We start from the raw sequence: 24,872 nt of genomic DNA, 5'->3' as shown, positions 1-24,872 counted from the left end.
AGGATAGCGCTCCTCCGTGAGGAATACCGCTCTTTAGCACACAACAAAGTGAAGTCCCAAGCACTAGCAAACGCCTGTTCGATGCAGGAGACGAGACAGGAAGACTATTGGCATGGTTGGGGAACAGAGAGACAGAGGATCGCTGGGTATACAGAATACAAGGTGATAATGAGAGATATGATACAGATCAGGGATAGCTAATGAGTTTGCACGATTTTACAGGGAGCTCTACAGAGCACACCCACTAGCGGACGCATCTTAAATAGAGGAATACCTGGCATGACTGCAGGTCCCACTCCTGACATCGGAAGACTGTGTATCCCTTGAGGAAGAAATAGTTCTGTTGGAGACAGCGGTAGGCATACTGAAACCAGGCAAAATACCCACCCCAATGGTATCCAAAATAATTTTTCAAGAGGAATGCCAATATCCTGGGCCCATATCTGCTTAAAATGTTTACGGAAGCTAGAAACTTGGGAATTCTCCCACCAGATTTCTGTGGGGCCGCAATAGTGGTAATCCGAAAGGGAGGAAACCTCCCCCCAGACTACTGCTTCTACCACCCAATCTCCCTCAATATTGAGACAAAATCCTGGTGACCGTACTCGCCACAAAATTGAGGGCAGTCATAACCCCCCCGGCCCATCGGGACCAATCAGGCTATATGCCTAAAAGGGCCGTCAAGTTGTAACCTCCCTAAGCTCCGGAACTGGCTATACACTGTAGGTGTGCAGGAGAACTCCCATGTGCTGCTGTCCCTACATGCCGAAAATGCATTTGATGCTGTTCATTGGCCTTTCATGGTGCAAGCACTGGGAAAATTCGGGTTTGGACCCACATTTCTGCCATGGATAGCGTTAATATTTAATAACCCAGTGTCAACAGTCCGGGTAAACGGAGAAACATTAGTGGAATTTCCCATTGAGAGGCCTCCTGCCTCCATTATTGTTTGCTGTCACATTGGAACCCCTGGCCTGCATAGTTTGAACACACCTGGCGTAACAGGCTTCCTATAAAGGATGTAATTATATGCTAATTATATCCTGCTGTACGTCACCCAATTAAATGAGACACTGCCTGGAGTGTTCAAAATATTCGACAGAACTCATTCAGGTTACACAATAAACTGGGGCAAATCAAGTTTATACCCAGCAGGAGGCGTCCTGGCTCAGCTAGATCTTCCTGGTTACCTACGTATAGACAAAGAGGGGTTTAAACATCTGGATAAGTAACACAGCCTCGACTGAACATCCGGAAAGTCTTGGTGGAGTTCCATAGAGATGTGGAAAGGTGGGGTAATTTACCACTAACACTAGTAGGTAGGGCCACCATGTTCAAGATGATCACCCTACCAAAGCTATTATATGTCCTCCCAAAAAAATACATCAAGGTTCCAGAAGAAATCTTCACCAGAATAGAGGGAGAAGTCTGCAAACTATTGAGGAATGAGAGGCACCCACACGTGACCTTACAGACAATACAGGGTAATCCATACAACTGTGGAGATGGCTCTCCCGGATATACGGGCGATAACTGGGCAGCACACCTGACAGTAATTAATGGCAGGGGACATGCGCCTGGGGACCTCCCCACGTACTTGCTGGAGAGAAGTCAATTCCAGCATAAATCATACTTCCATTACTTGTATGGCAGGAAAGGAGTTCGGAAGTTATTGACACACACAGATGAAAGTAGAGGCCTAAAGAGGGGCAGGGAAATGGATGCATAGGAACGTGAAACTTACGTGCGAAACCCCTCCTATGGGGGGGGCACCCACCTGATGGAAATCGGGACATTGGCATGATGGGCATTTCCAAATTGGAATGCCTGATAGAGGGGGATCTCAAACCATTCAGTTCTCTGCAATGGCAATTCCAACTAGCTAACTCACAACACTACAAATACATAAAGCGTAATCATGCCTGGCAGGCAGAGAGCCTAGACCCTATGAGAATCCCCTGAAATGCACCACTTGAGGGGAGATTACTCCAGGGGGAAATAGAAGGAAAATCAATCTCCTGGATGTAAAAAACTATTAACAACAACATGCCGGATACACTGCGGAAGAGATAGGTAGGTGAGCTAGAAGAGATGGAGGACCTGGACTGGGTGGGTAGCCCTGATTAACCCGAGAGAGGTAGCAATCAAAACTAGATCAAGGCTGATACAATTTAAAGTCCTACATAGAGTAGACTATGATAGGGTGCATTTACACAAATTCGGGAGGGCAGCACCTCCCAGCTGCCTAGGTGTGAGGCAGATAGAGGATCTTTTCTGCATACACTCTGACGCTGTCCTTGCATACAAACATACTTTATGTAAACCTGCTACTGCACAGATTTCTAGTTTGGCCAACACTGCAGCTATTTTTCATGCAGGGCTCTGTTGCATGAAAGATAGTACTTCTGGGGCACAGCATCCCTCCTGGTTGATTTAACTAGCTCACGGGGTAAAGAAGAATTATTATATTGGCTGTCTGCAATCTACAGAAAATAAGAGACACTGGTACACAGTCTGCACAAAGAGTAAACTTGCACATTATATATTTGTTCCTAGTCTTATTAACAATCGAACAAATGTATGGACATCATATACATTTCAACGTTGCAAGGTTAATTTGTCAGTGGACACCATTTTGTCTTTGCACGTATGGTAGACAGCAGTCAATCTGAGGATCCATTTTATTATAGTGCCGCCATATCTCGCAGTACGGCAGACATCTTACTGCTGCCCAGGGGTAGCTCTTGCGCAATGGCGAAGGAGCGTCGCTCCACTGTGCTGAGCCCGCAGCTGAAAAAACAATATTTTACTATTGTTTTATTTTTCAGCTGCCTACTCTGCCGGCATGTGCGGAGAGGGATGGGCTGGGCCATGGGAGAGGGTAGGTTGTGTGAAGTGCACCTAAGTGCGCATGTTACTTAGACCGGCCATCTTAGGCTGGCCAAACTGACATGCGCACTTTGGTTTCTCCAACAGCCGGGGTGGAGAAACTGAACAGACTACCATTCACTGTCTGAGTGGCAGACCAAGCCGCTTAGACCAATCATGATGCTGCTCTCATGCTAGGTATAGCATGAGAGCACCCCCAGGATTGTGTGGGGGGGGGGGGGGAGACTGTGCTGTTTTCCCAGGGACTGCTGGGTCACCAATACCATAGAGGAGCGAGGAGGCGGCAGCAGAAGCAAATATGTTTTTTTTTCATTATTATTGTTTTCTTTCCCACCCCCTGCCCGCCCCTCCCCTTGAGATTTACAGTGGCCACCGCTACAGCTGCAGTGTCACCGTAGTGTAGTTAGTGGTATTTCTGTCTTGCGGTGAGGTCCAAAAATACAGCAACTCTGTGTTGTGCAAATGGGAGAACTCGACACAGAGGTTTATTCAGGGCACAAGTTGTTGGTGGATGCAGGTAGAAGGCATCTACCAACTTTTTTCACAGGTTGGGCACTGGGGAGGTTTCTCTATAGGAGCGTGGGGGTGATGATATCCTACCGGGATCCCCCACAGTCCAAAAGACTCTTTATTAAACTAGAAACGTGCCCGTTCTGCAACTCGTTTTTCCACTGGGGATGGGGCTACAGCATTCTCGATGTTGGGTGACCGGGACCAGCTGAGGAAAACTGGAATGTGCATGTCATACTGGCTGGTATTTTCACCATGGACATGCGCAGTTCAGGCTTCCAGAACCGATGCCTTGAGGAAGCTGAATGAGCAGAGAGACAGCCCCATCGGTCTCCGATGGATAGTTGTGCTTGCTTGACCCAGCCAATCCTGGAACTGCTCTTATGGTGATTACAATTATAAGTGAGCTGTGCTTATATTGGCTGGGGAGCTTCGAGCGTATTTTCTCTGGAACCAGCAATTATCTTCTTTACTGCCAGGAAGTGCGACGCTGGACTCAGTCTTACTGCAAAAAAGGTGTCAAGGTAAGATTAGGTTTATTTATTACTCCACACTTTTAACAGATGGTAAATGTTCTTTAAATAGACTGTGCCCAATCACCCTTGTATTACGAATTTCATTTTGCAGCTATGCTGTGCTTCAAAAAGAAATTCATGTTGCAGAGGTGTTTGGCACATTCTATTTATAAAGCATTTACTGTTTGTTATAGATATATTTCCCTTTTACGTGCCCCACCACTTTCGAAGGCCAACAGCTGCCATTATGTGGACACTGTCTTCCCTGCCAAGAGGCTGGGCCCCACAGAAATATGCTAAACTTGCCCCAGTGTAATTTTTAGACACGGGGACACATTAGGCAGCACCTACACTTTGTCTACTTTCAATACGAGCAGCAATGTGCAGGCAGCAAGGGGGCTTATCAGCTTCCTGCTGGGCCCATAACAAAGACCAAGCTAATGGGCCATCAGGCCTCTTTTGTTGGCATATACTGGCTGGGCTCTATTGGAAGCATCACCTAAATGCAATAGGGGGGAAAAAGGGTACACAACTTATCTCTTCACAGGTAGTTAAGATAGGCACGCTTTTGACTGTGCCCAGACCGTGTGTATAAGACATATGTATGCACTGTAAGCATGTCAAATGTATTGGTCTGTTCCAGTATTTACACAAATAACTATTTTAAATACCACTGTTTTATTTTATTTTATAGCAATATAGTGATACTCATCCAAATGCAGGGTGTCAAAGCATTTTACATCACACCTACACATTTATGTGTGTAAATCGATGTACAGGGGGCCTCATTTACTAAGTTGTGACACAGAGCAGTGTGCAAGCTTTTTTGCTGTGCCTCCCTGCGTCAAAACAAAAAGGCAGGAATGCACTGTATCTACCCCTGTCTGCTGCATTTTGTCGCACACATAGGAATATAAATTAACTTGCTGTGAAAGACCATTGGGTAGAATCATGGGAAATAGTGCAGCACCTACTCCAGTGTCACCTCACATGCGCCCCTTAGCACCCCTTAACACTGTCTGTTCTGTATACTAGACATGGTCTACCGTGGTGCAGAGTTTGTGTAAAACTGTAAAGATCATGGATGCCATAGTAGGACTCAGCCGGAGTATACAGGACATACCTGACCTTACATGCACTGTATGTAGGGACCCATGTGAAAAATAGGTGCCCCTTCCCAAAACCTGCACTGTGCATGTGTTTAAAGTGTCTGTGATAAATCATGTATTGGAAGCTAGGAGATACTACTGCACCAAATTAGATCATCCTATACATGTATGAGACACACCCTCGTACACTTGATGGCTGGCACAACCATCATCTGCCACAAAGGGTCACTAAGTGTCGCAGTGCCACATGGTAACTTGGATGGCACAGTTTGGCTTTGTAGGGCTACCATAGTGTCTCTTAATCTGACACCATTGCAGTGCAAGGAGGTGGTAGGTTCAATCCAACAATAGGACACTGCCTCAAATATGGACTACACAACACGTCTTTGCAATGGTTTAACCATCATTTTGGAACCACTATGAAAACTCCCATGTGCCTGAGCCACTACCCAAGATTGTCATGTCCATCAACACAGACCTATGAAACCATTTCACAAAAACAGGAACATGCACTATACCACAAGCAAGTCTGAGTGACCACTCCACCTACAACTAACAGCTGCCATGGTATATTCCAAACCACTATCTAGCTTTACCAACACATCTTCTCTCATTCCTCTGAAGCCGATCAAGGTTATGGCATACAGCCATGGGTAATCACTCTATTTGCCAATCCCACAATGGTGGAAGAGCGTGTATATAATGAAGGGCACAGAAGAACACGCAATGTGATGGAGAGGACATTTGGGCTTCTGAAGTCAAGGTTAAGGTGCCTGGCCCTGACAGGAGGAAGCCTCATGTATGCTCCACCACTGCTAAGTAAAATCATGTTGGCATGTGCAATCCTCCATAACATATGTATAAGAACAAATGTTCCCTGGGATGAACAAATTGACGTCTCTGAGGAGGAGGAGGAGGAGGAGTATGATGGAGCAGCTAATTTGAGGGGAGAACAACAGAACCCTGCTGCAGGAGTTCGCAGGAGATTCCACATAGTACAGAACTTTTATATATAGCATCTGGACTATCATCATCACATTGTAAATAGCACAAATAAAATACTTTGCACCTGAATCTCCTTGGTCTACTCGTTCTCCACTACATATACCATTGGAATGTAACTCAAATCTCAGGGAACAGGTAAGAAACACTATAGTTACAAGTATAGTAGCAACATTGTTTGTGATGCAAGAGGGACTACTGGCTCCATTTCACATATCAGTAACACGCAATTTACGGGCATGTGACTCCTGAAGGCCTAGATCCATATACCACAAGATATATCATGCCGTCAAGTGGGCAAGGTGCTAATACCTAGCCCTTTGCCCACATCAACACCACGCCTACCAGGATGTTTGCAAGGAGGCGCACAAGGTAGGGGCTGTGATCAAATGGTGTTTAGGTAATGTAGGAACTGAAAAATGTCACATCTCAGGGTGATTGCTGCTTTGCCTGCACAGTGCTTGTTTGACAAGGGTGATATCATTGGTAACTATGGACCTCCAGTAATTGTACAGGGATTGTAACCAATGTTAGAGGCAGAGCGTGCACAGTGTATCCATGGGATTATGTTTTGGCACTTCCATTGGGCACAACCCTGACACAGGGAGGACTGTACCTCACTTATGGCACACACACGTTGGCTGTGGAGTGTGCTATGGGTTGCCAGACAAATGAAGCAGCTATGGGTGCTGAATCACTATCCAAACATATGACCCATTGTCTGGATCTAATAATTAAATGGGACAATGCACCACCAAATATATGTCTGGGTGGAAAGTACCCAGAGTGTGTTACACTACCTATGTACATAAGATACACACTTTTCACACAAATCTGTCTTGACACATGCCTACAGCAATTCCAGATAAACATGTGCAGACTGATGTACGGGTGTATGTCCTAGGTAGCTAAGGGTTTGCTGGTACCAACAATGCTTGACGTGTCAGTATGGCTAGCTAGTATGCTCTGTAAAACATCACACAGCACATAGCAATACACACCACTCATTGTCACTCACATCCCAGAACAAGTGCAAGGTAGCAACAGTTACAAATTATCCCATACATGTTTAGGGCTTCAACATGGCAATCAGGTGAGGGGTGTACAACTATTTCCAGCAATGTTAAAAAATATCAGACACACACCAAAAATGATTGGGAGTAGAAGTAGCCATATATGTTGCATTTGGCTAATGAAAAAAACAGCACTGAGATGATTTCACACCTCAACGTCATTCAGTCATGGTAAAAGTTACCTAGGTTGTGGCATGCTGGAAGGAATGCATACCCATGTGCAACAGAGGATGTGGATGGACAATTGAGAGATATCCACAGATACTTGTAAATACAACATTGGGAGGTCACTTGGAGACAACACAAGTGTTGTGGCAGGTGTAATGTCATGTGTGTGTGGCACTCATCCAATCTCACAATTACTGTCAATGGGACGCTAACTATCAAGTAGCCAGTAGTAGATGTGTACATCTACAATTTACACAAGTCACATGTTGCATTATGTCCATGTATGACCATACAATGTTGCTATAGAAGATGTGTACAAAGTGCAAGCAGCCTAAAGAATTGGAGTAATGTAGGAGACAATAAATACCTTACAAATAATGAGGTAAAACATGGAGAAGGAACACACATAGACCAATACTGACTGTGCAACACATCAACGTCTACATGTGAACATCCAACATATGTAGAGAGAAGGTGGCCAGGTCAGTACATAATCTAGTCATGTTTGCCACTACCATAACTTGGTAGTTGCCCATTGCATGCCAACAGGACAGATACCACCATCTGTACCCTGGCACGTTCCCAAAATAGAAATCAAAACAGTTATAAAATACCTAACCAAGCTGCTCATGTAAATTACTAACGACATCAAATGATGAGACATGTCCTACACATGCAAGTACCCAGTCCTCTGTACATGAGAGGGGAAGGCTGACATCAAGTACCGCAGAGGAAAATGTGATATCCCAGTCTATTTGATCATAATTGTGCATGTGTCTGTCTGCAGGGGAGAGTGCATTATTCTGCTGAGTAGCAATCATGAAGATGCTAGATCCCCACTCAAAACACCTTAACACCACTGCTCCGGCTACATAAACTTATGACATTGTCAGGGGCCTGATGCATGTACACAGTGGTCTGATTAAACTGGAGCTCCGTAAACCTGCTCCTTCACATGCAACCATGGGTTTGTGTTGCATACAAACTCCCACAGTAGTGATGAATAGTAGGATGTCATCTATGCCAGACTGAAATACTGCTACACAGTGGTATGCCATTGTCTAAACAAACATGATGTGGACAAATGTGAGTGCCTAGTTGGTGGCATGCACACATATACCACATATCTTAGCACAAATGGACCACTGAAATGGCTCAGGCATGGTGCTATGTATAGGATTCTGAACAAAAGGCAACCTGCCACAAAAGTAAGGCCATAGGTATCATAAGGTCAGTGACTGAAAGAAATGACATTCACATGTGTTCTGACATACGGAAACATAGGTTGTACTAATATGACTACACAGGCATTTGTCAAAGTCCAACATGTGTCCATGCAGAAAGATAGTTATGTGAGGTTTAACTTCCCATGAACACACCACTGTGGTCATTTATTCCTGAAATGACACTACACATATCTTTACACACACAGCAACCTTCAGTGACACGTGTACATACCATCTCCTGCATCTAAGATGCATGGGGAACTATATGTGACACGTGTAGCAGAGGTGCTGCACCACCTGACTAGAGTTTTGCCACCACAATGAATGGCCACCAATTGAAACACCACTCGGCTGACCTCATCACAAGGGAGCAAGATGTGCTGGATCACCTGGGCATCGAGATTGGTGGAGCAGTTGGTAAGAATCCCATTTCCATACAAAGTCCATTATTTGCATGTGCTGATACGGTTGAGTGCAGCATGTCATGTTTAAGGATCTTGACATGTTGTATGCTGACTGTATGAAGAGCCCCAGCGCCACCTTAGGGCTGCCATTTTAATGTACAATAATGAAGACAAGGCATGGCAGATGTGCCATCGTCCCTCCACAACCATTATAAAATGTTGTGATGCATGCATAGAGCAACTCGGTTTTGAGCAGTACAACATGAGGGCTGCGCCATGCATCATGTGTGTGGGGGCAAAACCTGTTTGGGAGGCAAATGTAAAAGCCTCTGGGAAAAACGAGAAATACCTAAATTCCATATTTCATGCACTTTGAACGGCTGCTGAGAGCAGGTGTTATATGGGGGCATAAAAATGTATGTGATGGGCCTCCATGTATTCAGCAGAAATCGTGATAATCTGTTTTGTTGCAACTCTTGCTGAGTATATCATTTTCCTACACATAAATAGATGCAGTTGGACCCTACCAGCATCATCCTGTGGCTTCATTCTTATTAGGCGCACACATAGCGGGGGTAAAAGGTGCATTGAGGGCCACCAGGACGGTAGTGATGCACTTGGTGTGCACCACTGTCGTTCAATCTGCCCATTTGTCTCATTGGCCAAGGCCATGTAAGGGAGCTTGACTATGCACTGGGTCCAGACTGTTATCACTTTCCTCTGTACAGTGTGTATCACATACACCCCAAATTATGTCTTACCACACACACATGTGTTGATTTAGTACCACAGACCTGGTGCATCTTACTGACAGTATGGGGCTGCCCTGCAACTGCTCCATCACTGGCACATTACTCAGAAACCTGCAGCAACATATGCATCCCTCCCTGAACAAATAATGGTGTACCATGCCCACAACGCCTGGCCACTAACTACTGGCAATACATCTGCAATTTCAATCAGTCAATGTGCAGGTAGGTACAACTAGTTAGTAAGTAAACTCCCATGGCATTATTGCTTGTGTGTGTACCTTGTGATGGCACACACATATTAGTAACTTCAAACAAGGATGTATCACAGCATTACTCAACACTTTGGAATACCGACACAACACCTGGGCAGTTTGTCAGTTTGCGGTGACAATAGGGTAGATGTCTACAAATTCTGGGGCAGGCTCAAATGCTATGGGTGACCCAATGGGATGGCCACTGCAACAACCATCACATGCCCGTAAGATGTAGTATACAGTGTAATGCAGTCCCATATGATCATGGAGGTGTAGAGCTAACAAACACCTGCATGACAATGCCATGTATATGTGGTGTAGTGAAAAGCACCACAGGAGTGTCTGGGAAAGTGATGGTTTGTAGGTGCCTGGGTTTCAATTATCTGAGACTATGTGTGATTGACTAATTATAGAATTGTGTCAGTTGCTCTGATCTATCACTAGGGTGACTTGCTCACTCAGCCTAACAAGTTGTTAGTAACCAATACCATCCATTAACTGATATGTACAAATATCACTAAGCAATGTTTTCTATTCATGTCTTCCAGGTGGAACTCCACCCTGCACCGTTGGTGAAGTGGCCAAATTTGAAGACCCGGATGCAGCCAGTAAGTGTCATCTTGTGCGTCATGTTAGCCAATCCAGGGTTTGGTGTGAGTTAGTCTGATGTGTGGAATGCTATGTATAATGGGTTTGCCTGACCAATTATATGATATAATTGGAGTAAGGTTGGTGACATCATGTCTGTTGGAATGTTGAGCATTGAGAATGGCTTGCTTTGTCACAGCACTATTGACATCACTGTGTGCCACACATAGCTTACACTTACTCACAAGACGGTACAGATGTAGGTTATATCTTTAGCGGTCTCTAGGGGGCTTATGTAGGAGACACTTGCATCACAGGTGCCTCAGTACCCTTATTTTGAGGCTGTAGTACTGCAAGGACCCATATTGTGCTGGACAACAGTCAGTAGTGTACACAATTAGGAGACAACTCCACTCCAGATGGCTGTGGGAAAAGTCTGTGATTTTCCCCAGCCAGATCTCAGCAGTATTCACAATATGGTCCTGCCACCATGATATTTGTGAGTGATGTAGGTCACATCCCATGTGCATATGATATGAATGCTGAGTGCATACCTGGTACTTTGATGATGTCTGACATGCATGTACATATGATGTTCAATGTATAAGTATACTGTTGCAGCACCCAGTGCAGTGCCAAACTCACAGTGGGCCTAAGGGCATCCATACAGCCACCACGAGTGTGCCGGTTTACACATATAGCACAACATAGCACAGGGTAGGAGGCATTAGCTCTGTAATGTGTAGACAACTTTGATGTGCAGGTCAGGCTTTGGCCAAACTTTCTGGGGACATTGCATTAGTTGTACGTCAGCACATCATGGACAATGGTGTGCCCCCTTGCAACGTATGCTCAAGCCAAGTCTTAAATCAGGACACATGAATGATGTTTAACAAACCATAGAATAGCCGGTGGGAAGTTTCCAGACCCCCTATCATATGGCCCCCACCTTGCATCCATGACAGCTGGGCAAGCCTTGATGTTTCACCAGGGGTGTCAAGGTGGTGGATTGCATGCAAAGTCCCACTTATGGACAAGGACACAGGAAATCCAGACTTGTTGGGACACATGATCCTCACAAGTTTGATAACACAAATGTTGATCAAGGGGAATTTAGTCCACTCAACTCTGGGCCCTGATGGTCAACAATGGATAGCCGTCATCCCAGTAACATGTACATGATATCGTAGATGGTTGGTAGGAAATAGTCATAGATGAGGAGTAAGTCATTGTTGATGAATGTGTGGTGGACTGCATGTGTCATCTGCATTTGCAGTGTACATTATGTCCCATATTTATGGAAGGTTAGCGTCGCTTTAGTGTCATTAATTTTGATGCTAAAGCGGCACTAACTTAACTCCATATTTATATTTTGACGCTACACCCGTCTAGCATAAAAATATTGGAGTTAGCACCATTTCCAGGAAGCAACAACCTACCTTGTGTCAATGACATGCAAGGTAGGCGTTCCCTTCTTCAAAAAGACGCTAGCCCCCAGCGCCATATTGAACTCACGGCGGTGAAACGACGTGCAAGTAGGAGGCAGACCTAAATAATGTCGCTAAGCCCGCCAGGCATTAATGTGCAGGTAGGCCCATTTCCATGGCCTGGAAACACCATGGAATGGGCACAAAGATACCCTCCCCACCCCCCAGCATCACCACCACCCACACCACAGGGACACTACAGGAGGAGGGAGCCCATTCCAGGTAAGCTGCAGATAAGTGTATGTGTATGTGTGTGTGGTGTCCCTTACATGGGGCCCCCTGGCTGGTACTGGGTATGTTGGGCTTGACCTGGAGACACTGGTCCCTTGTGGTGGGCATTGGGGTAGTGGTAATGACTTCTGTCTATACTTAAACAGTAGTCATTTTTTGGCTACTTGTGCATCAAAAAAATGACGCTAGGCTGACTAGCTGCAGATATTTTTCCGCTAAGCAGCCTAACATCATTTTCGACTCACTAGCGTAATTTCCCCTAACGCCATCCGTCACCGGCTAGCGTCTTTTTTTGAGACGCTAGCCTTTCTTTAGCCCCACTGTGCATCATTTTATGAAATGGCGCATGGATGACATTAGGGAATGGTGTTAGCTCGCGTTAAAAAAAATGATGCACAACTGTGCTACCGCAGTTGTGCACTATTTTTCATAAATATGGGCCTATATGGGCTTTCTGCAGCACACATAGAAAGAGCAAATCGCCATTAAAGTTTGTTGTACGCAGGAAGGTATTCCTGCACAAAAACAATCTCCCCCTCCACGCAGCCATACTTGCACTCTGGCGCAAAGGTGGTTGCGTTGGAGCATGACAGTTAATTTACCGCTGGCACAGGGGGAAACACAGGGGTGCGCTGTATTCTTATAAATATGGCGCATCCGCACATTTTCAAAATGACGGTGTTTGATGCTGCCTAATTTGGCACAGCACCACACACTGCCATTTTCTCTTTGATCTGGGCATCTATCTTGTCAGCTGATGAGCTTACAGCTACTGATAAAGCTGCACACATGATGTTCACAGACATGCTCCATGTGTTTTATGGCCGTTCCCATATGGCGCATATGGTTGTCTCTGAGTTGTTATGGGTTCACCTTGTATGGGTTGTGTTCCACAGGTTGCAAGTTTTAGGGCAGATTTTTTGTCATGTGGCCCGGCTCAGGGCAGCAGCAAAATGTGTTGCACAGCACTGCACTAGTTTAGATATGGAGGGATGTGCCATGTTTACTAGAATAGGGTACAGTCCTTCAATTCCCTTGCACCTGCATAGATTTGCTCTTCCTGCACCAACACAGGTATTGTTGCAGCATGATCAAGGGGTGCCTGCCTGGAGGAGATAATATAAATATGTGAAGGGAGGTGCCCCTTCCTGCACATGTACAAGCTATTTTTTGCTAAAGTGGCATTTCAATGTGTGCTGCAAGATGCAGCACACATGAGAAAGGCAATTCAAAAGGAGGAAGGGAAGCATTTTGGCCAGACACACCACCCTGACACACCCCTGTAGTGGAATAACCTTCCGTCCTAGTCTCTGATGTCTAAGTTGTGTAGATACAGGGGCTTTGACAATATACAATGGGTGTTATCATAGCACAGCCACACTATTTGCACGTCCCTTCCAGGCAATGCGCTGCATATTAACATGGTGGAGTATAGCCATAGTGAGTGGCCTATGTCCACGTTGTGCACATGTTGGAGTGCCTAGCACCACCAAAGCGTCAGTACATGTGTGGCTTGGGTGGGGATGGCGTGTCTTGATTCAGGGCCTATGTGTCCCAATGCAACCTTTTAGCATGCATTGAGTGTGTCCTATGTGCTCCCCCCTTCTGCCATTTGTGGAATTCCAGATAATCCTGGATCCTCCTGCAGCTTGCCTTGCATTTGTGGTGCTTCTTGGTAGTCTGCGCTGTCCTGCTATTCCAGTGACCATCTCCTCCAGGATGACCACTGTGACCATCTCCTCCAGCTCATCCAGGTCCTCTTGTAGTGCGGGACTTCCACCTCCAGTCTGCAGTGCTGCCTTTCAGTTCCTGGCCAGTTTCTCCTTAGTCCTGCGCTTGCAATCGTGCCAGCGCTTCTTGCACACGGTGACAGTCCTCTTCACCTCTGCCATGCTGTTGACTTTGTCTACTATTTCCTGCCATACCTCGTCTCTCCTACCAACTGGCAAATTGGAGGTGACGAGGAGCTGGTGTTGGTGCTCTCTGACCAGGATGTCATGCTCCTCCATACTAAAGCGACACTTCTGCTTCCTCTTCTCCTGGAACTTTTCTGGAGCACCCTGGCTGCTACTTGGATGACTGGGGTCTCCCTGAGGTCTCTCCTGGCCTGAAAACTCCTTCTCTTCAAATTGCAATTTTTCCTGCTTGTGCGTTTTGTTTTTGTGCTAATGCAGTGTAAAAAATGGTCCTAACCCTTTTGTAACATATTTACACGCCGAAGAACGGTCTAGCAACACTTTTGCAGCATGACCATCATATTTCCATACGCCATGTTGCAATGGTTAACGTCAATTTTTTACGCTACCCATTCCTTAGCGCCCTCTTGCGTCATTTCTTAAATATGGTGCACGAATGGCGCTAGGGAATGACGTTAGCTTGTGTTAAAAACAATGATGCACACATGTGCTAGCGCAGTTGTGCATCATTTCTCTTACACATGGGCCTAAATGTATAAGTTGAGGCTCACATTTTGCATGGGGGTTACATCACATTTGGTACATCCGAAGCAAAATCTAATTTGTTAAATATTGTAATGAACTCAAATGTATTCATGATAGACCTGCTAAACATGTGTGGGTTCCTTAGATCTGACGTCACATCTTGTGATGTCATGTGCTGTGATGCCAATTCCTGTGATATCATGTAGGCTACCACGTGCCATAATGTCACTCGCAGACTGCCTCACTTGGTTAGTACCCCCACTTCTTTTTTTTAAGGACTTGCGCACTGGGTTTATTTACTAAGTTGCACGCAAATACACTCAGCTTCGCTTGCTCAAAAAATGCCATGTAAATGCAATGAAAAAGCTGCCCCGCAGTGCAAAGGCGCTCGAGCGCTCTTGCTTGAGATTTTGACTCGTGGTCTACCATTCACTGTCTATGTGTAGACAACTACTCAGTTGTAAACCACATACGAGTGAACTGGCAGGAATGACATGTTACCCATGCAAATAAACGATATTCAGCTTGCCGATTGTTTGCACCTGGTTTTCTAAGGCACTAACATTTCACGCAAAGCCATTTCGTGCATCTTCATATGATCTGATATTGCATGGAATCCGAGGGTCTTTGGTGCTCTGCCCAGTCTCTGCGCCGCTTTGCATTTATCCGGGGATTCGCGCTACACGAAGCAATGCCCTTGGTTAACTTTTGGCACAAAAAAGGTTGAAGTAAACCAGTGCCAAGGCTTTATGTATAAGCTGTGAATGTGTGGGGAAGACAAAGTGGCCAAGCGTGATGTTGTAGAGAAAGTAAAGGCCGCTATTTAATTAGCTATTGAATAAGTAGCATTCAGGGTGGGCGTCCTACAAGACAAAGTGAACATTGTACTAAACACAAAAGAAGGCCTACGACGCCTCTGTTGATTGAAGAAGAAAATTAATTCTGTGAATTCCCCCGCAACGGGAGAGTGTTCTTTGAGAGGCATCTTAAAAATGCACAACAAATTCTACAATTCCATCCCGCAGACATAACTGTAGTGGTGTGGAGCCAGTTTACGAAAAGAAACAAGTGAAGTGGGAGCTAATGCATAACAGAGTTGAATATTAATATAAGTGAAATGCAGTCCAGTGCGTGGATGCTTTAATCACCTTATGCATGATATCTTGTCTGCACTGTCGCAAATTCACTGAAGAGCTTATGCACATTACATCTCCTCACCAGATTCTCATAGTCTTACTCCCTCGTCTTCCTTATTAACCAATGAGGCCCCTTTGCCTCACCTAGACCCTTTCCTTCCCTTTTAAATATTCGCCCCCACCCAAACCCCTCCTGTACAGAAACAAGCCAACAGCAACTCAGTTGTCCTGTATCTGGATGGAACTGTAAGGAAGGAGACGGAGTAGGACTAGGAGCTAGGAGTAATGCTATTAATGGTAATTAATGGATGCATTACCTCCTGTCCCACTCTCGCCTTACTTATAAACCAATGAGACAGCAAGTAATCATGCGTCAGACAACTGGGTTGCACCACAGAAAGACTTTAATCACATCCAGATAGGACACAAAAATACCCCTATTCCTTCATAGAGAACAAAACCCTGTGCCCCAAAACAGCCTCCAAACTTTCCAACTCAGCAATTCTATTATGTTGAACAAAAGTGGAGGGAGTGACCCAAGTAGCCGCCCTACAAATCTCCACCACAGAAGCACTCTGCAATTCAGCCACCATAGCCACCATACCATAAGAGGACCAGCCCTGAATCCCCAAAGGAGATACCAACCCCTTCAAAGCATAGGCCAGCAACACCATAGACCGGATCCATCGACTCAAAGAAGCAGTGGAAGGCTTCTCCCCTTTCCTAGGAGGACCAAAATTCACATACAAGAAATCCGCCTTTCGGAAAGCAGCAACAACGTTCAGGTACCATAACAAAAGCCCAATGCACGTCCAGACAACGCAACCTATCTTCCTCTTCAGAGGAAGGGGCCGGACAAAAAGCAGCCAGGATCACCACCTTGCCGGCAAGAAAAGCCAAATTCACTTTAGGGACAAAATAAAAAAATGGAACAAGGACAACCCGATCTGGAAAAATCTTACAAAAGGGGAACATTCAGGACAAAGCCCCCAACTTCCCCAAACGTCTGGCAGATGTAATAGCAACCAAGAAACAAGTTTTGAAAGTCAAATGTTTCAAATCAATTTCCCTCAAATGCTCGAAGGGTGGACCCAACAAGACATCTAACACTAACTGGAGATTTCAACTAGGAAAAGATCGAACAGGTCTAGGAAACAAGTTCAACAGCCCCTGAAAACATTTAGGCATCATATTCCCCTCATCCTTTAAATTTTGACAAGGACCCTGAAAAGCCTGGATCGCAGCCCATTGCACCCGCAAAGTAGCTACAAACAACCCTATGTGGCCCTCATCATGCAAAAACTGCATCACCAAAATCAGAGAAGTCACTGTAGGATCCACATGCTGCCGCAAACACCAAGAGGAAAACACCTTCCACTGACGAACATAAGAATGCAGAGTGGGCGTTCGTCTAGCAGCCTGCAAGGTCACAGCTAGTTGCTCCGGCACCCCTCGAAGCCTTAAACCTCGCCATTCAACCTCCATGCCGTCAAATGCAGCCTCTGCAAGGACCTCAGGGATGGCATGGAAACATCAGAGGAGAGGGGAGGATTGAAAGAACCCACTCCGGCTCAATTGACAACAACTGGAGCAAAGGGAACCAATTCACTAGAGGCCAATAGGGGGTGATCAAAAGCCCCTGAGCCCTCTCTTTCTGGACTCACACCAGAAAAGACCTGAGTAACTGAAATGGGGAAAACGCATAGAGTAGACCCCGCAGCCACTGACAAGTCAGTCCGTCCACCACCCAAGCTAGAGAACATCGAAACTGGGAGCAGAACCTTACCACCTTCGCATTCCCAGGGGAGGCTAACAAGTCCACAATCAGATGACCCCACCTCTGCACCAGAAAAGGGAACATAGGTGGCAGAAGGGAACAATCCCTGGATGAAGGAATGACCCTGCTCAACAGATCCACCCGGACATTGTCCACTCCCCGAATGTAGGGGGCCCGAAGAGATAGAACAGAGACCTGAGCCCACAAGAAAATGTTTTGTGCAATCAGATTCAGAGACCTGGTCCCCCCTTGTCTGTTGATGTATGTTTTGGTGACCAAATTGTCTGTCTGCACCAGTTCCGCTTCCCCCTCCTCAGGAGTACCAGAAAATGAACCAGTGCCAGAAGAACAGCTTTCATCTCTTTCCAGTTCGAGGACCTCTGTGACTCCCTGAGAGTCCAAAACCCCTGGACATGCTCCAAACCCAGCCAAGCACCCCACTCAGAGAGACTGGCGTCGCTTGCCACAACCACCGGAACCAGAGGAGACAGAGGAACCCCCTGCCGGAGATGATTCTGCACCAGCCACCAATTCAACTCCCTGCAAACGGACGCTGACATTAGAATCCTCGCCTGAAGACCGCAAGGATCCGGAGGCCAATGGGAGAGAATCCAGTTGACCAGATAAAGAAGATGAAATCTGGCCCAAGGCCCCGGAAATACCACCGAAGAGCCAAGTGACCCTGTAGTCCCAACCATCAGAAAGCCCCGGGAGCCACCTGCTTCAATAAAGTGCCCACCTGCTCCTGTAGGCAAAGAAACCGCCTTGCTGACACAGTCACCAACCCCTGCAGAGTCAGAAAATGAGCCCTGATGAAAACCAAGACCTGGGAAGGCCTCCAAATCTGATTTCCCCCAGTTTATCAAAAACCCATGACCTGGGAGGACCTGCAAGACTCTTGCCACATGAACCCATAACTGGGCTTCACTGGGAGCCTGTACCAAAAGATCGTCCAAATAAGGATGTACGAACACCCCCTCTGCATGAAGAAGAGCCATCAGAGGTGCCAGCACCTTCGTGAAAACCCTGGAAGAGGACATGAGGCCAAAAGGAAGAACACAGAACTGGAAATGATCATCTCCTATTGCAGACCGCAGGGTTCTGCGATAGGGTGAGGAAGGTAGGCATCTTGCAGATTCAGAGACCCCAAAAAAAATTCCCAGACCAATTAGAGGGATAATCGCCTGTGCAGTCAACATCCGGAAATGAACAGTCCTGATCCAAGAATTCACCTACTTGAGACCCAACACCGGGCGAAAACCCCCTAACTCCTTCTGAACTAGAAACAGGATGGAATAAGACATTCTTCCTCGTTCTGCAGAGGTCTGGAGATGACTCCTTACAACATTATCTCTTGGACCTCCATTAACATTAACTCCTGGACCCACGCTAGCAGGGCTGATCGCTTGACCCCAGCCACAGGCAATGGTGTCGGTCGAAAACCAGTATCTGGAGGAACTAGATCAAACTCTATGGAGTAGCCATTCTCCACAATGTTCAATACCCAGTGTTCTATGACATCCTCCTGTCAAACCAACAGAAAATGCCGTAGCCTTCCTCCATCCGACCAATCACCCCCAGAACCGTGATTGTCAGGAGTCCTTCTTGGATTCCCCCTTTTTAGATGGGACAGATCGTTTAGGAGAAAAGGGGGGCTGGAACCTACGCTTTTGAGAAGAAGAGGCCCTTGTCTCATATTTAGAAGAAAACCTAGGATGTTTCCTCCACCTCTTGCTAGCCAAGAAAACTCCTTAATAAGGCAGGTTCTGCATGTTTCTGTCCTTAAAAGCCTTAGATATCATGGCCGGCAACTGATCCCCGAAAACAGCCTGACCCTCAAAAGGAAGTCTCATAAGTGCCGCCTTCTCCCCAGAGTCTGTCTTCCAGTGCTGTAACCACAGACACCTTCTAGCCACAATCGAGGCCCTGGAAGTCATAGCCAAGGTGCGGATAACATCAGAAGAAATGTCCGCCAGCAATCTAGCCTGCTGCTCCATAACAGCCAAAAAGTAAGAACACTCTGAGCCCTTCTGCACAGCCCCTGCAAGCTTATCCTGAAACAAGGACTGTGCAGAATATGCAGAAAAAGAGACCGGCCTTTAAAGCTAAGCTTTCAGACGCAAATGACCTTTTTAGTCCTGAGTCCACCTTCTGATCAGTGGCATCAGTAGGAGGACAGTCCTCTGGATTGACTGCCATTTTCCCAATCAAAGTAGCCACCATGGAATCCAAGCGTATCAAAGAAGGCAGAGCATCCTCACCTTCCAGCAATTACGACTTCTGAAGGGAACGTGGAACCTGGGCTTTGTCCACCTCCTTCCATTAACAAAAAACATGGCCGATATTTATACTTTTTTAGCGCTGCATTTGTGTCATTTTTTTATGCAAAAGCGGCGCAAACGTTCAAAATATAATTGTATTTTGTAAGTTTGCGCCGCTTTTGCGTAAAAAACGGACGCAAATGCAGCGCAAAAAAGTACAAATATGGGCCCATATCCTTGTCAGGCCCTTGGAAAGGCATAGCAAAACTAGATTGGGTAACATACGGAGGAAAAAAGTGTGACTCCGCCTCTGTAAGCTGAAAGGAATGGAAGCCCAGATTGTCCTGTATATGTGTAAAAATTTCCCAAATATCCTGTCCTGACACATACTTCCCCCCAAGGGAAGTAGAAGGAGCCTTTCCTTCTGAGGAAGAGGAGCTGTCTGCAACCAATGATGTCCGCGACTTGGAGGGACGCATGGGCTGTGCAGCCCCTGCTTGGAGGGCACTGGACACAGACACCTAAATCATGTCCTGTACCTCCTCTCTTGACATGCGAGGCGAAGTCCTGTCATCATAACCTCTGGTCATATGAGGGTTCTTCTGGGTAACCTGAACATCCACCCCGTCAGAAGTTGATGAGGAGGACAAAATGCGCCTCCATTTAGCACCTCTTTTCTCTGCCATGTCTGTACACAAATGCCCCCACCAACAAAAAGGCAGCATTAAATAGGGGAGAGAACCTCCTCCAAGCACCAATGACAATGCAGCATAAACGGCCCTCCAATTAGGGCCAAATACGGTCCCCCCCACAGATTCAACAAAAAACAGGCCCAAAAAACTGTCTTTACTGCACATATCGAAGCAGCAAACTGATGAGGACGCACCCTTCCTCGCAAGGCACAGACCCGGAAGCACAGCCTGAGCTGCAGGAGAGCCATCCTACTCTGTTGGAACGACTCAGAAGCCGCGCCAGGAGAGGGAGCCGCGCTCACCTCGTCAAGGCGCTGCCAGCCCAGGAGTCGTCACCAGAAGCACCCCAACTTGCGATTATAAAATCACTGAAGCCTTCCAGGCCCTTCCATGGAGGAGAGAAAGAGAGGCAAGTTGAAGTGTAGACAAAAAGAAACAGGAGGGGGTTTGGGCGGGGGGAGTTTTTAAAAGGGGAAAAAAGAGGTCTAGGTGAGGCAAAGGGGCCTCATTGGTTAATAAGGAAGGCGAAGAAGGGATGGGAGGTAATACATATTTTCCTAACCACTTGTGGAGAGCCCTGATTTTATTAAAGGCAAGGAGGCGAGTATTACACAGTCTGTTTTCCTACTGTTTATCACAGCATTTTAAACCAGTGCATTTCACATGATCCAGTTCTTCAAGGCAGGAAATGCCAACACAATTAGCCCAACAGTATAAATATCCATACAGATAATAAGCTGTGTGTAATCTTAATAGTAGAAAAAAAAAACAATAGTAGGCACATCAACTCCTACTGTCCATGTCTGACTTCCGTTTGAAATTTGCAGCCTGTGTCATCATGCCATCTTGTTTCTCAGACTTTGTCCCCACAACTTGAAATTCAGTGATTTGAAACAACCAAAACAAGCACTGGCAAAGCCAATCATGCTCACCTTCATATCAATGTGTTTTACCCAAGTTGTATAGCAGCATGGTGGCAGTAAAAAAAAAGAAATTGCTAAGGTGAGGTCAACACTGCCCCATCATAGTGCTTTTTTCCCCCCTTACTTTCAGCCATGCTGCACAGCAGTCGTGCACCTATAAAACATAGCTAAGATACATTGACAAAGCCAACAGCTCTAGCATAGACAAATTATTGGTTTCCTGAGTGATACTGCACACAAATGGTTTCTCCCTGAGAGCCCACACATGCCAACAAGAACAGCTCGGCAGGCCACCAGCCTGACTAGTTTTATAGGCACCGATCATAAGCATGATGAACCGCAGGAATGCTGCCTCCACCCTCCTGTCTCCAGGGACCTGACTTCCCCTGCAGCAGAGATTTGCTAAGGCTTTTGCTTTTTAAGACATGCACCTGCTGTATTTTTGTTTGTTTATAAAGTTGTACATGAATGTATTAATATATGGTTATGCGTACAGTAGAGAGAAGCATTGCATTTGGTTCAATGTTCTGTGAGGTAAATGATGTTTTGAAAGGGTATGTGTTAGAAATAGGGTCTCTAGTTGGCAGTGGGTTAACACCCTGTCCAAGTACAGACCCTCACTCTAGTCAGGGCAAGGGAGATACCCAGCTCAGAAAACCCCTGCTCACCCCCTTGGTAGCTTGGCACGAGTGTGAGAGGAGGCCTCTTTTTGCATGGTTAGTCCCCACTTTTTGACTCATTGTAGGAAGTTGGCTCTGTATGTGCTATTTCAAAGTAAGGAATAGCATGCACAGAGTCCAAGGGTTCCCCTTAGAGGTAAAATAGTGGTAAAAAGAGATAATACTAATGCTCTATTTTGTGGTAGTGTGGTCGAGCAGTAGGCTTATCCAAGGAGTAGTGTTAAGCATTTGTTGTACATACACATAGACAATAAATGAGGTACACACACTCAGAGACAAATCCAGCCAATAGGTTTTGTTATAGAAAAATATCTTTTCTTAGTTTATTTTCAGAACCACAGGTTCAAATTTAACATGTAATATCTTGTTTGAAAGGTATTGCAGGTAAGTACATTAGGAACTTTGAATCATTTCAATTGCATGTATACTTTTCAAGTTATTCACAAATAGCTATTTCAAAAGTGGACACAGTGCAATTTTCACACTTCCTGGGGGAGGTAAGTTTTTGTTAGTTTTACCAGGTAAGTAAGACACTTACAGGGTTCAGTTCTTGGTCCAAGGTAGCCCACCGTTGGGGGTTCAGAGCAACCCCAAAGTTACCACACCAGCAGCTCAGGGCCGGTCAGGTGCAGAGTTCAAAGTGGTGCCCAAAACGCATAGGCTTCAATGGAGAGAAGGGGGTGCCCCGGTTCCAGTCTGCCAGCAGGTAAGTACCCGCGTCTTCGGAGGGCAGACCAGGGGGGTTTTGTAGGGCACCGGGGGGGACACAAGCCCACACAGAAATTTCACCCTCAGCGGCGCGGGGGCGGCCGGGTGCAGTGTTAGAACAAGCGTCGGGTTCGCAATGGAAGTCAATGAGAGATCAAGGGATCTCTTCAGCGCTGCAGGCAGGCAAGGGGGGCTTCCTCGGGGAAACCTCCACTTGGGCAAGGGAGAGGGACTCCTGGGGGTCACTTCTGCAGTGAAAGTCCGGTCCTTCAGGTCCTGGGGGCTGCGGGTGCAGGGTCTTTTCCAGGCGTCGGGACTTAGGTTTCAGAGAGTCGCGGTCAGGGGAAGCCTCGGGATTCCCTCTGCAGGCGGCGCTGTGGGGGCTCAGGGGGGACTGGTTTTGGTACTCACAGTCGTAGAGTAGTCCGGGGGTCCTCCCTGAGGTGTTGGTTCTCCACCAGCCGAGTCGGGGTCGCCGGGTGCAGTGTTGCAAGTCTCACGCTTCTTGCGGGGAGATTGCAGGGGTCTTTAAAGCTGCTCCTTTGGATAAAGTTGCAGTCTTTTTGGAGCAGGTCCGCTGTCCTCGGGAGTTTCTTGTCGTCGTTGAAGCAGGGCAGTCCTCAGAGGATTCAGAGGTCGCTGGTCCCTTTGGAAGGCGTCGCTGGAGCAGAGTTCTTTGGAAGGCAGGAGACAGGCCGGTGAGTTTCTGGAGCCAAGGCAGTAGTTGTCTTCTGGTCTTCCTCTGCAGGGGTTTTCAGCTAGGCAGTCCTTCTTCTTGTTGTTGCAGGAATCTAGTTTCTAGGTTCAGGGAGAGCCCTTAAATACTAAATTTAAGGGCGTGTTTAGGTCTGGGGGGTTAGTAGCCAATGGCTACTAGCCCTGAGGGTGGGTACACCCTCTTTGTGCCTCCTCCCAAGGGGAGGGGGTCACATCCCTAATCCTATTGGGGGAATCTTCCATCTGCAAGATGGAGGATTTCTAAAAGTTAGAGTCACCTCAGCTCAGGACACCTTAGGGGCTGTCCTGACTGGACAGTGACTCCTCCTTGTTATTCTCATTATTTTCTCCGGCCTTGCCGCCAAAAGTGGGGGCCGGGGCCGGAGGGGGCGGGCAACTCCACTAGCTGGAGTGTCCTGCGGTGCTGTGACAAAGGGGTGAGCCTTTGAGGCTCACCGCCAGGTGTTACAGCTCCTGCCTGAGGGAGGTGTTAGCATCTCCACCCAGTGCAGGCTTTGTTACTGGCCTCAGAGTGACAAAGGCACTCTCCCCATAGGGCCAGCAACATGTCTCTAGTGTGGCAGGCTGCTGGAACCAGTCAGCCTACACAGATAGTCGGTTAAGTTTCAGGGGGCACCTCTAAGGTGCCCTCTGTGGTGTATTTTACAATAAAATGTACACTGGCATCCGTGTGCATTTATTGTGCTGAGAAGTTTGATACCAAACTTCCCAGTTTTCAGTGTAGCCATTATGGTGCTGTGGAGTTCGTGTAAAACAGACTCCCAGACCATATACTCTTATGGCTACCCTGCACTTACAATGTCTAAGGTTTTGCTTAGACACTGTAGGGGCACAGTGCTCATGCACTGGTACCCTCACCTATAGTATAGTGCACCCTGCCTTAGGGCTGTAAGGCCTGCTAGAGGGGTGTCGTACCTATACTGCATAGGCAGTGAGAGGCTGGCATGGCACCCTGAGGGGAGTGCCATGTCGACTTACTCATTTTGTTCTCACTAGCACACACAAGCTGGTAAGCAGTGTGCCTGTGCTGGGTGAGGGGTCTCTAGGGTGGCATAATACATGCTGCAGCCCTTAGAGACCTTCCCTGGCATCAGGGCCCTTGGTACTAGAGGTACCAGTTACAAGGGACTTATCTGGATGCCAGGGTGTGCCAATTGTGGAATCAAAAGTACAGGTTAGGGAAAGAACACTGGTGCTGGGGCCTGGTTAGCAGGCCTCAGCACACTTTCAATTCAAAACATAGCATCAGCAAAGGCAAAAAGTCAGGGGGTAACCATGCCAAGGAGGCATTTCCTTACACAACCCCCC

Source organism: Pleurodeles waltl, chromosome 8 (genome assembly GCF_031143425.1).
Source record: "Pleurodeles waltl isolate 20211129_DDA chromosome 8, aPleWal1.hap1.20221129, whole genome shotgun sequence".
Classification (NCBI taxonomy): domain Eukaryota; kingdom Metazoa; phylum Chordata; class Amphibia; order Caudata; family Salamandridae; genus Pleurodeles; species Pleurodeles waltl.
Note: the sequence above shows the minus strand (reverse complement) of the source record.